Here is a 13,215-nt window from a genome sequence, read left to right on the forward strand (position 1 = left end):
AATTGTCCATAGGTATGAATGTGAGTGTGAATGGTTGTTTGTCTATATGTGCCCTATGATTGGCTGGCCACCAGTCCAGGGTGTACCCTGCCTCTCGCCCGAAGACAGCTGGGATAGGCTCCAGCATCCCCCGCGACCCTCGTGAAAATAAGCGGTAGAAAATGAATGAATGAATAAAGTCAAAATGTTACGAGAATAAAGTCAAAATTACAAGAAGAATAATGACATATGTTGTTTTTATTCAACTTCATTTTTCTGTAAAGTGTCTTTGAGAAAAGCGCTATACAAATAAAATGTATTATTATTATTATTATATAGAACGTTGAAACAGCAACAAAAAAGTAAAACTTCTTTAGAATAAACTTGCAATATTATGAGGAATAATAACACCATTTTGGTATAATAGAGTAGAAATATTAAAGAAAAAAGACACTTTTTAAAGTTATGATAATAATACAGTATGAAAAACAAACAAAATATTACATAAAGTTGTCATTTTTGGAAAACTTATGAGAATATGAGAATAATATTATGGGAATAATAAAGGGAAAAATAAAGTTGCATCCCATCATTTTTCACTAATTTAGAAAGCCCTGCTTTCCGCTATTATTCAGTATTTGGATCCTGGACTCGGGCTGTCCTACCTAGTCCCACCAGAGGTGTCCCACCAAGTGTTTGTGGTTTTTGGATGTCGGGCCCGCCTGACCTCACAAATACACACAAATCCTCCCAGAGGAGCGGAAGCTTCTTCTTCACTTTCCACTTCCTGTTGGCGTTGCCCATACGGCGTCCATACAAACATCAGAGGTTTTCATTCCTCCCACAAGTTTTTGACGAAAAACCCGAGATTGCATTTATCTCCTCCTCTGTGCTCCGGAAGGGGGGGGGGGGGGGGGGCGCGACTGACTTTGATCAGTTTCTTTCTTTTTTCTTTCCATGTTGAGGAATTGAATAATTCCCCAGAAGCCTGCTGAGCTTCAGCGCAGCACGGAGAGGAGACAGTAGCTTGGCATTCACCTTCTTATTGATTCCTCGCTGGCACGCTCCCTGAATGCCGGAAGAGTCAGTAGGCCTCCATCGTCGGCCATTTGTAAAGTGTCTTTTGTATGATAAATGGAGGAAGAGCATCCTGGGAATAATGAATATCAATGACCTGATTCATCTCCTTCCATCTGGGCTACAAGGCCTTGACAGCTCTGAAGATTTCATCTGGTGGGCTGAAGTGACTCATGTTCTCTTTCACCCTTTCCCTTGAAGCGGGTGCCTCAGGGTACCATCCTTGAGCCAAACCTCTTCTGCATTAACGCCCACATGTGGCCATTTGCGACTGGAACGCCACTTTCGAAAAATTCATTTTGCATTTTGGGAAACATGTTGGCTGGTTAGCGCGCAGAGCTCGGAGCTAGGAGACCCAAGTTCAATTCCACCCTCGGCCATCTCTGTGTGGAGTTTGCATGTTCTCCCCGTGCATGCATTTTTTCCGGGTACTCCGGTTTCCTCCCACATTCCAAAAACATGCTAGGTTAATTAGCGACTCCAAATTGTCCATAGGTATGAATGTGAGTGTGAATGGTTGTTTGTCTATATGTGCCCTGTGATTGGCTGGCCACCAGTCCAGGGTGTACCCCGCCTCTCGCCCGAAGACATGGGATAGGCTCCAGCCCCCCCCATAACCCTTGTGAGCGTAAGCAGTAGAAAATGAATGAATTAATATAAATATAGGGGTGTTATTTCATGTCTAGAGGGCTCTAATCATGTTTGAAGGTGGTAAACAGCGAACCTTGTGAGGATAAGCGGTAGAAAATGAATGAAGTAACAAATATTGTGTTAGCAATACCATTTCTCCGTGTACTCCGTTTTCCTCCCACATTCCAAAAACATGCTAGGTTAATTAGCGACTCCAAATTGTCCATAGGTATGAATGTGAGTGTGAATGGTTGTTTGTCTATATGTGCCCTGTGATTGGCTGGCCACCAGTCCAGGTTGTACCCCGCCTCTTGCCCGAAGACAGCTGGGATAGGCTCCAGGATCTTGTATTTAGAAGGTTGTAAGCAGGTCTAACTACCAAAATATTCCATTGAACGTTACTTGGCAGAATTCCCGTTAGCACGATTCATCCATATGATGCGTTTTCTGTCTGTATATTATTTAGTAAATGAACGTTTTCTGCTTGTGTGGATTTGCGGGGCCGTGACTGGTGAATGTTGAACGTGTGGGGATCGACTGTGAAACACTTTATCAAGTCGTTAAATCAAGGCAGCGTTCTCACAATCGACCGCTAACTGTGCGTCTTAATGAATTGAAAATAACATGTACTATTTAATCTTTCAGTCTCAGCGGTAAAGTAAAGTAAATTGTGAGGGGGCGGGGGCGGTGCCAAAGAGAGGGAATGATTACTAAACGCCCAGCAGCTATTACACTCAATCAAATCCAAAGTGACTTGCTAATATTTGCGCAGCGCATGTTTGCCTCGACTTGGCATCCCACCCTGGGGACGGTGCATCGAGTCAGTTTCTAACGTGGAATGCCCCCCAAGGTTCAGAATTCAACCAAAAAATGTCCTGAAAGCAAAATTTTGGGGTTCAAGCTCATGAGAGCATCCGATGAAGTTGGTTTGGCTTTTTCTTTGGTTTAAAGCTGTGTGACTCCAGGGTCACCGATCGCCTCTTTTGTATGATTAACACCTCGATTAACACCATTAACTCACCTCTTTTTACACTTGTGTCGCATTTGACTTCAAGGTTACCCTGTCGTTAAAGTCAATGCCTGAGAGTCTGATTGCTGTCACTCACATCTGAGGTTGGCTTCTTTTTACACTTGCATGACAGTTAGGAAGGTGAACATGTGACATGTCCAAATGTAAGAGCAAGGGTTCTCATTTTCCAATGGTCACAATTTTATTTGCTATTTTTTTAAATTCTATTTTATTTTCACATTTTTATTGACGTCATTACGTTTTACTTTTTTACTCTCTTTACACTTTTATTTCTAATCAATTTTTATATATACACCAGTCATTTTTATATATATTTTATTTTATTAGAATTTTTTTATTTATAATTCTATTGAAGTATTTTTTGTTTTTATTTATTTTCAATAATTTTATTTTACACTTTTATTTAAGTCCTTTCAGTTTGTAATCATTTTTATTAATTCTTTTACACTTTTAATTATTTAATTATAAAATATATATTTTAATTTGCTTACATTGCTTACATTAAAGCCATTTTTATTTATATTTTATTTAAATTTTTTATTTATAATTCTATCGAAGTATTTTTTTAAATATATTTTCAATAATGTTTTACACTTTTATTTAAGCCACATTTATTTGTATTTTTACATTATATATTATATATATTATGTATTATATATAATATATTTTATTTAATTATATTTATTATTTGTATTTTTTTACAGGTTTGCCTTTTTTATTTGTAATATTTATTTTTTACAATTTTATTTTACATTTTTATTTAAGTCCTTTTAGTTTGTAATCATTTTTACATATTTTTTTACACTTTTAATTATTTAATTATAAAATATATATTTTAATTTATGCTTTCATTTTTTTTTCTTTTAAGTCAAACCAAGCAAATATATATATGAATGTTTCGTATCCATAACCCATTTAGAGGAATTTATGAAGGCATTTTGTCAAGCAAATGAAGAAGAAAATAATTGTACAATACTCTACACTAACATTAAAAATGAAAATTGGACTAAAGAAGACCACAAAGATCCCATATTTCACTTCCAGGAGAACCACAGGATGATTCAACTATTGCTCCACTTTACATTTAAAGAAAGAGAAAGCGAAAGAGAAACCTTGGTTGTATATTCCATACAATATTTCAAAGTCATTTGGACTCTCTGAGATCTGCGGCCCACTTTGGGTTCCTGACCCACCAGCTTGAGAACCACTGTTGTAGAGTATTCCAGTGAAACACCTGCTGCTGGAAATCCAACCAACAACAACCACATCAGATCTGTGTGTGTCTCTTTCCGAAAATACACAACAATCACACACATCATACGTGCACGGCGCTCCTTCCACACGAGAACACGACACATTTAGCATCAAAGCCTGCACAAACTCACAAGAAACATCAGCTGTCAGGCGCCGTCTACCTCTTCCTGCTGCCTCCATCTTTGTGTGTGTGTGTGTGTGTGTGTGTGTGTGTGTAAGCCTCACATTGTGTCTCCAAGTGGTGGCCACTACACACTAATCGCACAAAAAGTACACATAGAGTTAGCCCTGCAGAGATTTCGACAGCTTCCCCTCACGTAGAGCAGAGAGGATGAAATTGTACTTCAAAAAGATCTATGTCGCTGCTTCTGTGTGTGTGTGTGTGTGTGTGTGTGTGTCTTGCTGTAGGTGAGGCTTTGTGCTCCAAAAAAAAAAAAAAAAAAAAAAAAGAAGAATCCCTGTGTGGCAACAAACTTCCCATCACTTGTGCCCTGGTAGCACCAATCCACAGTTTTAACCTTGAGGCCGCACCCTGCATCAATAATGGACGTTTTTTCTTTAATTTAAAAGTTGAACCCACAATACCAGGCCAGCATGACGCCATATCCGCGTGTTGCGTGGGAAACATGGCCGCCTGCTTGCCATGATGAGAGAGTCACAAACAGGCCAGGAGCACCACCTGCTGCACCGCATCTCCCGTTTGTCAGCAAGGTTTCACCAATGGAACGCTCGCAGAGCCACAATGGCCGGCATCCGTTACATCGACGCTACGTCACAGCAGCCCGCATCCGTTATATTAGTACTACGTCAAAGCAGCCCGCATCTGTTACATCGATGCTACGTCACAGCAGCCCGCATCCGTTACATCGGAACTATGTCATATCAGCCCGCATAGGTTACATCGGAACTACGTCACAGGTGCCTGCATCCATTATATCGGAACTATGTTACAGCAGCCCGCATCTGTTATATTAGCACTACGTCAGAGCAGCCCGCATCCGTAACATCGGAACTATGTTACAGAAGCTCGCATCCGTTATATTAGCACTACGTCACAGGAGCCCGCATCCGTTACATCGGAACTATGTCACATCAGCCCGCATAGGTTACATCGGAACTACGTCACAGGTGCCTGCATCCATTATATCGGAACTATGTTACAGCAGCCCGCATCTGTTATATTAGCACTACGTCAGAGCAGCCCGCATCCGTAACATCGGAACTATGTTACAGAAGCTCGCATCTGTTATATTAGCACTACGTCAGAGCAGCCCGCATCCGTAAAATCGGAACTATGTTACAGCAGCCCGCATCCGTTAGATTAGCACTAGGTTAAAGCAGCCCGCATCCGTAACATCAGAACTATGTTACAGCCGCCCGCATCCGTTAGATTAGCACTACGTCAAAGCAGCCCGCATCCGTTACATCGGAACTATGTATGTCACATCAGCCCGCATAGGTTACATCGGAATTACGTCACAGGTGCCTGCATCCATTATATCGGAACTATGTTACAGCAGCCCGCATCTGTTATATTAGCACTACGTCAGAGCAGCCCGCATCCGTAACATCGGAACTATGTTACAGAAGCCCGCATCCGTTATATTAGCACTACGTCACAGGAGCCCGCATCCGTTACATCGGAACTATGTTACAGCAGCCCGCAACCGTTATATGAGCACTACGTCAAAGCAGCCCACATCTGTTACATCGGAACTATGTTACAGCAGCCCGCATCCGTTAGATTAGCACTAGGTTAAAGCAGCCTGCATCCGTTACATCGGTGCTACGTCACAACAGCCCGCATCTGTTACATCGCCGCTACGTCGCAGCAGCCCGCATCCGTAACATCGGAACTACGTCACAGCAGCCTGCATCCATTACATCGGAACTATGTTACAGCAGCCCACATCCGTTACATCGGCGCTACGTCACAGCAGCCGGCGTCCGTTACATCGGTACTACATCACAGCAGCCGGCGTCCGTTACATCGGTACTATGTCACAGCAGCCGGCGTCCGTTACATCGGTACTATGTCACAGCAGCCTGCATCCGTTACTTTGGCGCTATGTCACAGCAGCCCGCATCCATTACATCGGCGCTATGTCACAGCAGCCCGCATCCGTTACATTGGAACTACATCACAGGAGCCCCCATCCGTTACATCGGAACTATGTTACAGGAGCCCCCATCCGTTACATCGGAACTATGTTACAGCAGCCCACATCTGTTATATTAGCACTACGTCAAAGCAGCCCGCATCCGTTGATGAGGAAGTGAACAAATGTAACAGTTACTGATTGTAAAAGTACCAGATGGAGGGGTAGGATTTAATAAGCTTTGCTTCTTCCTACTCCTTTTGGACATGTGGAACTGTGAACTGATTATGTGATGCATTCAATTGTAATCTGATGCATGTTCAAATGAAATAAAACCATTACCATTACCAAAATAAAAGGGAAGGCAGGCAGGAACACAAAGGAACGCAAGTAGTAAGACGAGGAGAAGGGGAAGAGAAGGAAGGATTGACATGAGGATGCGGAAACAAGCTTAACCGAGTGAAAGGAGACAAAGGAAAGGAATCGAGTGGAGAAAAAAGAAAGACAAATGAAGTCAAGGAAAGAAGGCAAAGGAGAAGAAAGTCTTATTTATCCCAGCAGCGACGAAGGAGGCAGAGATGATAGTTGCTGAATTATAAAGGACAAAAAGAGACGTTGACACAGACCTGCATCTTCTCATCAAATCACACAAGTCCACCAAGAAGCTCACGTATGAATTATACAGACACACCATGCACGTGCACACACACACACACACACACACACACACAGCATATGTGTGTTACCTAGAGATTTACTGATGACATCCTGCATTAATTATACAAATTCAGTGAACTTAGCGTACATTTTTACATCCACCCACGTGCTCACACACACACACACACACACACACAAAGGCCCCATCCAAATAGAGCTTTACTCATGAGCCAGCATCGAGCATGAATAATAGAGCAGCACACCAAGCTAAGACAGTATCGCACTTACTCTCTCGGCCCGTCGCAAACTCGCACCGACACATGCGATTTGATGTCAAATTTCATTTTTGTTTACAGCCGTCAGGGCCGGATGAGGCGAAGCGGCGCCCTCACATCTACACATTCAGGTTAATGAGCGGCACATGGCACATATTTGCTGGTGGCGAGGAGAAGAGACGTCATTCTGCGTGCTACCGAGTCGGCGAAGGAGATGCCGAGCCAAAATGAGGCTGAGGAGCATGCATGGTTGTGGGGCAGGAGGAGAAGATGAGGAGGAGGAGGTCAGCAGGGATGTGACATGTGTATGCATTTTTAACACGGGACGCTAACAAGATGGAGGCCTTGCGATGCTCAGGACGACATAGCAAACACAAAACATCATGGGGGAACTCAAATACGAGGCCTTTCTCGCTCAAACATTGCTCACAAATCTGTCTAAAGCTCGAGAGCCTTCTCCTTTAGTAGTCCTCGATATGCCTCTATACATTTTGGCGTATGGCCTTTTGTTGTGGCCAGACTCAAACACACCAGTGCAATTATCATGCTGTTTAATCAGCATCTTGATGTGTGACATCCGGACCTCTCCAATACAGAAAAAAAACAGATTTTGCAGTGGCCTTTTATTGTGGTCAGCCTAAGGTATGCCTGTACAACAATCATACACCTGCATCCTTCCAATACAGCAGGAAAAACTTTTTTATAGTGGCCTTTTATTGTGGCCACCCTAAAACACACCTGTGCAATAATCATACTGCTTCGTGAGCATTTTGACATGTTACACTTGCATCCTTCCAAAACAGTAAACACCACTTTTTATAATGGCCTTTTATTGCAGCCAACCTAAAACACACACCTGTGCAACAATCATGTTGTCTAATTAGCATTTTGATACATCAAACCTGGACCCCTCCAGTACCGTACAACTGCACAATTTATAGCGCCCTTTTATTGCGGCCAGCATAAGGCACACCTGTGCAATAATCATGCAGTCCAATCAGCATCTTGATATGTCACAACTGGACCCTCTAAATACAGTACAACTACCCATTCATATTGTGGCCAGTCTGAGGCACATCTGTCAGTGATCATGCTGTCTAATCAGCATCTTGATGTGTCACATCTGGACCCCTCCAATACAGCAAAACCCCACATTTTGTAGTAGCCTTTTATTGTGGCCAGTCTAAGGCATACCTGTACAATACTCATGCAGTCTAATCAGTATCTTGATATGTCACAACTAGACCCTCTAAATACAGTACAAATGCATATTTGTAGTGACCTTTTATTGTGGCCAGCCTGAGGCATACCTGTACAATAATCATGCACTCCTATCAGCATCTTGATATGTCACAACTGGACCCTCTAAATACAGTACAACTGCACATTTTTAGTGACCTTTTATTGTGGCCAGCCTGAGGCATACCTGTACAATAATCATGCACTCCAATCAGCATCTTGATATGTCACAGCTGGACCCTCTAAATACAGTACAACTGCACATTTTTAGTGACCTTTTATTGTGGCCAGCCTAAGGCATACCTGTACAATAATCATGCAGTCCAATCACCATCTTGATATGTCACAGCTGGACCCTCTAAATACAGTACAACTGCACATTTGTAGTGACCTTTTATTGTGGCCAGTATAAGGCACACCTGTGTAATAATCATGCTGTTTAAACAGCATCTTAATATGTCACAACTGGACCCTCTAAATACATTACACATGCATATTTGTAGTGACCTTTTATTGTTGCCAGCCTGAGGCACACCTGTCAGTAATCATGCTGTCTAATCAGCACCTTGATAAGTCAAACCTGGACCCCTATGAAATGGTAGCATGTGTCATATCTGGACCTCTCCAATACAGCAAAATCCCACATTTTGTAGTGTCCTTTTATTGTGGCCAGCCTAAGGCATACCTGTAAAATAATTATGCAGTCAAATCAGCATCTTGATATGTCACAACTGGACCCTCTAAATACAGTACAACTGCAAATTTGTAGTGACCTTTTATTGCGGCCAGCCTGAGGCACACCTGTCAGTAATCATGCTGTCTAATCAGCATCTTGATCAAGTCAAACCTGGACCCCTATGAAAATGGTAAAAAAAAACCTGTACATTTTACATTGGCCTTTTATTGTAGCCATCTTAAGGCACACCGGTCTACTCCTGGATGGATTATTTCAGTGCCCATGTTATAAGTCATATTTTCAAAGTAAAGTTTGGCCTAAACTTTGGACGTTAGCTGAAAAACACTGCTAACCAGGGCGTACGCTCACCAAGGTTGCAGCGTATTCGCCTCTGTGCTTTACTGTGTAGTAAAAAAAACACACTGTCTTTAAAGAGCAGCGAGAAAATCAATCATACTATAAGAATACGAGCTCAAAGGCGGCATGGCAAACGTCTCCCATCAAGATAAGCAAAGGTGTGATTAAGCTACGCAGCGTCGACGGAATCCTCCTTTGGTAGAAAAGACCTGAGTGACAGCCACAAAGCGCCACAAAAGGAGAGCGATGGCACTTCAGTATGTGATGTTATCTTTGATATAGCCCCCGAGAAAGGCCCCCGAGGGGGTGCCCGACTGCTCATTATCTGACTTCTAAAGCCATAATAATAACACACACAAAGTCAAAGGCCATCTCGCTAATCGCGGGAGACATGTAGGCTGCGCTAATGTGTTGCACTTTATAACTAGGATTAATGTAACAATGCCGACTGGTACGTTCCACGGATCAAAGATAAGCACATTAAACAAGAGCCTGTTAAAGAGCTACGCTGGTTAACATGACATGTTTCTATTGCCTTGCTAATTCTCCCTAAATGCCCAGCAGATGTTCAGCAAACCCGAACAAACCCTGTTTTAAATCCTTCCTCTAACAAAGAATTAGCGCTGACAAAGGAAGAAGAAGAAAAAAAAAGAGTCTGGAAGAGGGAGATGTGCCTTTGCAGGCAGCCGATTATACACAAAACCTTTTTATTTCATGCTTACTTTAAAGAGGCCAAGGAATTACACTTCACAGTTGGCAGCCCCCATAGTGACGCCATCAAACATTGTAAAAAATGAATCGTGTGCCTTGTCCTGTGGTTGCTCGCTGGAACGAGGCCCCAAAGGCCACAGCCAGCATGTGAATGACAGGACTTACAGTACATGTGCAATTACAGGCTTTAGCTGCAGGACAAAGACATCTTTACTATTTAACACCAAGTTGGTCCCCGAGCTGCTGCTCTACTGTAGTATTTAACAGCCTGCCGCTCCCCAGGCTAACGTAGCGTCGCATTTAAGACGCCACACGGCCCCCCGGCTCCTTCACGGCTTCATCGACCGCATCTTGTACACGCGGCTGCAGCGGGACGTGTACAAGATGCCGAGTCCGACATGAGGGCGGGCAAACAGCGGGAATGTTCTATGCACAGCTTTATATAGCGTACACCCTCAATACTTGATTACAGCCCGGGCGTTTATTGAGCTAAAGCACAAAGGAAACAGCGTTAATTGGAAGCAGGCAATAATTGGAAAGAGGCCGACCCACTCATCTCTCATTTAGGCCTGACTGTGATAAGTGGATTTCTACTAAATGGGACTCTTTATTTAGAAATGGAATATTGGTACCTAGAGCATAGAAAACCTGATTACCACCTTCTAAATACACTTTTTAACACCATTAGAGCCCTCCAGACATGAAATAACAGCCCTATAGTCACCTTTACATTCCTATTACCCAATATAGTAGACATAATAAGAGAATATAAGATATACAAAAAACCTGTTTACCACCTTCTAAATACACTTTTTAACACCATTAGAGCCCTACAGACATGAAATAACAGCCCTATAGTCACCTTTACACTGCTATTACCCAACATAGTACACATAATAAGAGAATATAAGATATACAAAAAACTGTTTACCACCTTCTAAATACACTTAACATCCTTAGAGCCCCCCAGACATGAAATAACACCCCTATAGTCACCTTTACACTCCTATTATCCAATACAGAAGACATAATCAGAGAATATAAGATATAGAAAACCTGTTTACCACCTTCTAAATACACTTTTTAACACCATTAGAGCCCTCCAGGCATGAAATAACAGCCCTATAGTCACCTTTACACTCCTATTACCCAACATCGTACACATAAGAGAATATAAGATATACAAAAAACCTGTTTACCACCTTCTAAATACACGTTTTTAACACCATTAGAGCCCTCCAGACATGAAATATCACCCATATAGTCACCTTTACATTACTATTACCCAATATAGTAGACATAACAAGAGAATATAAGACATAGAAAACCTGTTTACCACCTTCAAAATACACGTTTTTAACACCATTAGAGCCCCCAGACTTGAAATAACAGCCCTATAGTCACCTTTACACTCCTGTTACCCAATATAGTAGACATAATAAGAGAATATAAGATATAGAAAAGCTGTTTACCACCTTCTAAATACACTTTTCAACACCATTAGAGCCCTCCAGACATGAAATAGCAGCCCTACAGTCACTTTTACACTCCTATTACCCAATATACGTAGTAGACATAATAAGAGAATATAAGAACTAGAAAACCTGTTTACCACCTTCTAAACACACCTTCTCACACCATTAGAGCCTTCCAGACATAAAATAACAGCCCTATAGTCACCTTTACACTCCTATTACCCAATATAGTAGACATAATAAGAGAAAACAAGACATTGACATAAATAAGTATTATACTTGTGTGCGTTGCTGTAAATATGTTCTGGTGACGCAGACAGGAAGTGAGGTCGGGGGTTCAGACTTGAGTTTTATCTTGTTGCGAGTTACTGCCACGACAGTAGCCCGTGTTGGGGGATTATTGTGAGATCATTCAAAGCTGCAATAAAAGCCTGTTGTTTCCGGCAATTACGTCTGGTGCTTGTGTGTCTCACCACAAAGCAAATCAAGCATCCATTTTTTTGACATTCTTCCCCTGAGCTCACTTGTAAACAAACGTTCACTTTCCGAGGAAGACATTTTGCATGATCGTTGTATCAAATGCTTTGCGATGACGGGAAAATAAAACATTGAGCAGAACAGAAAAACAGCGTTTGGAAAGTGTAAAAGGTTTGCCAGACCATACGGCACGCGTGCCCGAATGCAGTGCACCTTTCTGGGCCACAGTGGGTGGCTATCCCCCCCCCTCTCCATACTCTCCTGATGTCTAGGGGTAATGTCATATTATTTCATTCGGACACATCAACAGCTACATCCTAATTTGTTCCAGGCATTCTTACCTGCAGGGAATGGGGAACGTGGAATGGGAATGTGATTTTACAGGTGAGTCCCACACTCCCCACCATAACCCCCCCCCCCCCCAACCTCACGGGCCATGTCTGCTCACCTGTCAGACGATAAACCAGACTCACTTTCCTCAAATGAATAAAACATTGACCAACAAACATGGCGGTGTCACTACCCTTTAGCCAATCTCCGATACTCATTTCGTCGACAGGCCGCCCCATGTTGCCCCCACCCCACCCCACCCCCATCCTGGCCATTATTGGCGAGCGGAAAGAGAAAGCCACATTGCACTTGCGTCAGACTAAAAGGTTTTTCACCCAAAAGGCTCAAGGGAAGCTGCGGCAGACAGAAATGAAACGTCTAGACAAGAAAAAAAAAACAGGCCGTGAGGATTTGAATATTTTGAGGCGGCCAGGCGGGGCGGCTAATGAAATTCAAACAGCGAGCGGAATTAAAATTATTTATGTAAGAAATCGGTACGCAAGCAGCCTGAATTGACCTCCTCTTGTTACCGCTTTCATTTCCTTTTCTCCGTCGGTCATTGGGAGACGAGAGTTGGTGAAAAACCACTTCACTTCCTTTTAAGTCCCAAACCGTAAACTCACCTATTTCCCGCCCAAAGCCGGCACCGGCTGCAGACATCTTGCTGCCTCAAAGCCCCACTCATCCATCCATCATGGCCGCCTTATATGTTTCTGTTTCAGCTGTCAAGCGTGTCAGCTCGACTTCTACTCACATTTTCATCGCTATAAGGGAAGGTAGCGCTGGATTCAAACACGGACCTCACAACCTGCACTCAAGATAATCAACTCAATTTCGATTTGGATTTTGCAGAAATGTCTGCCTAAAAAACACACCACCATCACGCGAGACCTTGTGAGCGACTCAAAAATCCAGTTTTGCCTCTTTTTTGGCTTTTTTATGATGACAC

At 42.6% G+C, this 13,215-nt stretch overlaps 1 protein-coding gene across 2 annotated transcripts in view; it reads right to left on the minus strand.

Moving 5' to 3' along the window:
• Positions 1–13,215, minus strand: part of grin2ab (glutamate receptor, ionotropic, N-methyl D-aspartate 2A, b) — a 127,435-nt gene that overhangs the window by 37,742 nt on the left and 76,478 nt on the right. The window lies entirely within an intron of this gene.

Source organism: Doryrhamphus excisus, linkage group LG9, assembly GCF_037039965.1.
Source record: "Doryrhamphus excisus strain RoL-2023G ecotype Guam linkage group LG9, RoL_Dexc_Guam_v1.1, whole genome shotgun sequence".
Lineage (NCBI taxonomy): Eukaryota > Metazoa > Chordata > Actinopteri > Syngnathiformes > Syngnathidae > Doryrhamphus > Doryrhamphus excisus.